Here is a 4,449-nt window from a genome sequence, read left to right on the forward strand (position 1 = left end):
GGGGCATTATGAGTACATTGTCACTGAAATAACTGACCCCCAAATTAACAGCGACCTGAAACCGCCACACCCACTCAGTCAGTCCGTTAGTAGATATGTTACCCTGGCGCTGTCGTGTATAACATGTTTGTATCGCAACTGTGGCACTGTCACACAATACTGACGTATTGAAATATACTGAAGGAAAGAAGTAAGGGAACGGGTATCAAAGGGAAATGTGTTTTGTTTGTTGTTTAACGTCGCACTCAGCAATATTCCAGCTATATGATATAATAACCGAGTCAATCCAGTGATTGACATGATGAGCACCGATCCAATGGGGATACGATGACATGCATCAACTAAGTCAGCGAGGCTGACCACTCGATCCCGTGAGTCGCCTCTTACGACAAGCATAGTCGCCTTTTACGGCAAGCATGGGTTGCTGAAGACCTATTCTACCCTGGATCTTCACGGGTAGGGAAATATGAAAGTGGACGCAGCAGAAAGCAGGCGCTGCTTCATTGCCTCTTGTTCAGGCCGGGAATATGTACATACAAGTAATTTATCTCAACATTATGTTAATTATTTAAAAAGTAATGCTTGGTTTGAACTATATTTAATTATTTCGTTCCTTCAGTACATCTCCGTGATGAATGTTTCAATCGTGTTTGTTATGATTCTAGTACGACATGATACAAAAAGCGGTATTTCACCAATGTCGACGTGTCATTTTCACCAATACAGAAAAGAAGAGGTAATTACAACAGAAACACAAATCTCACATTAAATTAATGTTTATTTTTGTTGCTTCTCCGTTAGTCCAGCTGTGGTGTGATGGAGCGCTTCCTACTTCATCAACTTCCTGAAAGATGAAGAGAGTTGTTCAAGTTAAACGTGTCAAAATAAACTTTGGCTAATGAAGTCTTCAACCAAACCAAAAGCTGACATTTGTGTTTGGTTCACGCTGCACACAGCAATATTTCAGCTACTCGGCCTGTAAGTGGTCGAGTCTGGACCAGACAAACCAGTGGTTGGTGTTATGAGGGGCCTTCCCACTAAGTCACTGATCCTGACCACCCGACCCAGCTAAGTCGCCTCTTGTGACAAGCAACGGAGTGCTGGGCACCGATTCCTACCCGGTTCCTTACAAGACATGCAGACAGCAACTACTGCTACCACCAGCAACTACAACTGCTGCTACTACTCCTACTGATGTTGTTGCTACAACTATTATTACACCTTGTTTAATTAATGAACCATGTCTACAAGATTTCGCTAAATATGTTTTCAACGAAACCAAAAGTTCACATTTGTGTTTAGTTGTTCCTTTACACAGCAGTCAGTAATATTTCAACTATTTTTATTTCTGTAAATCATCGGGTCTGGGCCAGACAAAAATAAATATATTACATTGATATGATTAAAACATATCTTGACCACCTGATCCAGTCGCCTCTTTATGACAAGCTCTTGTTCAGACTACCAATGCTTCTTTTTAATAAATTGACCGTTTTTACTAGGAATGTGGCTTCTGGTTCGATTGAGTAGACATTTTGATCAAGTTATGTGTGATAGGAAAAAAGCGTCTTTACGGCCACGTGGCAAGGAATGGTTGACATTGTTTATGTTAACACACTTACCTGAGATGCTCGGAATATTTGTCGAAGTCGGCCTCGTTGATCTGTCCAGCATCTCTCTTGCTCCTCAGACTCGCAAAAGTATCTGCAAAAAGACCGTCATGACATCAGACAGTTATTTCGATGTCAATTGACTTCAGATGAACATCGAGTAACTCAACAGCTAGATCTGATACCTGAGAAGGTACACGGTTGTACCAGCCGTGAACCAATATCGCGGGTTCTACGTAATTTGTCAGCTTAATGTTCGCAGGCTTTAGAAAAGTATAAAAGTCTTCGACCTTCATCACTTTGGGTTTTTCCCCCACACGTTATATGGATAAAAATATTGTTCAAAGTTACGTAAATCACAACTGATTCAATCACTGAAGCTGAGATAATATGATGACATCACATTTTGTCACAAAATACAAAGAAGTAAGATTGTCTGGCTTGATGTTTATGAACGGTCTTTCAACGTCATCTCGGCGTGGCCGCTAAACATGGGAAGAAGACCACAAGGGAAGTTGGTCGAATGGCAAAAACAATTCAAAAAAGGGAACGATCGTGGCATTCGACTAATAGACAAGTAATCAACCTTACTCTCGACATTTGTGTAACGAGGGAATATCATGATGTCACTGATCAACCTTAAAATACTTATCAACGCGGCGTAAAATACAACTCACTCAATCACGATGGCTTAGATAATATGATCACAACATGTTTTGTCACGAAGGCAGATATGTAAGAATGTTTCGCTGGATTAAAGGTCTTTCAATGTCATCTCGGCGTGGCCGCTAAGCGTGGGAAGAAGACCACAAGGGAAGAACAAATCAAAGGGAACGAACATAGCATTCGGGGGAGACCCAGGATGCTTTGAGGGAGACGGTTCCACACAAGTAGAAGTGTTTTTGTCAAATAAACCATCTATGCCTCTTTCATGTTCATAATCAACTTTACTCTCGACACTTGTATATCTGTACAACGAGGGAATATCATGATGTCACTAATCAACCCTCAGAAGGTAGTATTTATCAGTCCCAGTTATCCTGCTGTTAAATAGCTCTTGAAGTATGATTATAAGGTAGAATAGTATGATATTTACCTTCAGTAATCTGGCTCTTGTCGAACTCTGCTGGGGCCTGAAAATGGATAGATGAGAGTTGTACATTTTAAAATATCAATTGAGACTGAGAGAAAGAATGCATCATACATTTCAATTTCCACATTGCTCACATATCATACGAAAACGCTGTGTGATATGATGTACAGTAAACTACGTTTATAACGAACACGCTTATAACGAACTGACGGATATAGCGAACTTACTTTTTTGTCCCGACTAATTGCTGTAGCTATGTTGTATATATGCTTATAACGAACTACGGTTATAACGAACTAAAATTAGCGGTCCCTTCGAGTTCGTTATATCCGAAGTTTACTGTACCCCAGACTGACAGAGAAAACAAAATGCATTTGAATTTCCACATTACTCACACATCATACCAAACTATGGCGTGATAAAATGTACCCCTGACGTAAAACATTAAAGTATGTTTTGTGTATCGGGAATAATATTGAATTCATCACGTTACCAAAACATCCTCTACAGAGTTGGACCCGTGAAATTCGGGGTAGAATAGGTCTTCAGCAACCCATGCTTGCCGTAAAAGGCGACTATGCTTTTCTTGAGAGGCGACTAACAGGATCGGGTTGTCAGGCTCGCTGACTTGGTTGATGCATGTCATCGTATCCCAATTGCGTGGGTCGATGGTCATGATATTAATCACCGGATTGTGTGGTCCAGACTCGATTTTTTACAGTCCGCCGTCATATAGCTGCAATATTGCCGAGTGCGGCGTAAAACAACAAACCAACCAATCTACAGAGTTGTGCCTAACAAATGTCTGAATAACGGATATATACTCACTTCAGCACTGGTCTGGATGACCAGGAAGACGCACGCAAGGGCGACAACTGCGTAGAATCTGAATGACGACATCGTGACTGAAAGAGAATAATCTATTATGTCAAATATCCGTTTCACAGATCACTCATCGTGACTGGAAGAGAACAGTTTATCACAGACCACTCAACTATTATGCGAACAGACAAAATCCAGCCTTGATTTACCTATTCAAAGAAACGGCTAAATTCAAGCGTTTATAAATCTGAGAATAGAAGAGTACCGTCACATTGCCTGCATTGTTCGTGAAGTAATATTATTTCAATATATATCTTAAGTTTATTGTCTCGTTAAGTAGAAATATTACTCATCCAGTACAAAGGCTATGTTAAATATATGGAACATCAATATAATATAAAATTTTATCTAGCCAGACATCAAACATGGTCATGGATTTAAAATGAACATGAAACAGCAAGTGTTTTAAATTATTTGATGAACATCTGGTAGGTATTGATTACGTGAAGCTGGATGTAGAAAACTAACGCCATCAGAGAAATTAATCAAACACTTGTATAAACTTCAACAAACGTCAATCCCATTGTAAACAGGGAAATCACATCACTGGAAGGAACTTCGTTGTCAAGAGCAAATAATTAAATGGTTTCGCTGATGAAACAATAAACAGACTTGTAAAGTATACATACCTACTTCGGCTTCTACAGTGGGATATAGGCCAGAACAGGTGCCTGTAACACCTTATATAGTCCTCACCCATCTCACGTGGCGTTATCGGACAGAGACTCGTGGCAGTTGACGGTAGGGATGTTTGATGATTCAACGTGTGCTTTAGATATTCGTCATTTGTCATATGGTCGGATATATATGTTTTTTTTTGTGTTCAGGGACATTGGTTCTTAGTTCTAGTAGATACTTATTTAT

At 39.9% G+C, this 4,449-nt stretch overlaps 1 long non-coding RNA gene across 2 annotated transcripts; it reads right to left on the reverse strand.

Annotated features, from left to right (window-relative positions):
* Positions 1-760: 760 nt before the first annotated feature.
* Positions 761-4,242, reverse strand: LOC125377838. 2 transcript variants are annotated; one of them, XR_007219839.1, is made up of 5 exons: positions 4,215-4,242; positions 3,532-3,608; positions 2,707-2,743; positions 1,623-1,704; positions 761-844 (listed from the first exon to the last, which is right to left on the reverse strand). It is a non-coding gene; the product is annotated as an uncharacterized LOC125377838 (long non-coding RNA). The 2 variants fall into 2 exon arrangements; XR_007219840.1 differs by lacking the exon at positions 4,215-4,242 and adding an exon at positions 4,029-4,046.
* Positions 4,243-4,449: the final 207 nt, after the last annotated feature.

This window comes from Haliotis rufescens, unplaced genomic scaffold (genome assembly GCF_023055435.1).
Source record: "Haliotis rufescens isolate VD_foot unplaced genomic scaffold, xgHalRufe1.0.p SCAF_100, whole genome shotgun sequence".
NCBI lineage: Eukaryota > Metazoa > Mollusca > Gastropoda > Lepetellida > Haliotidae > Haliotis > Haliotis rufescens.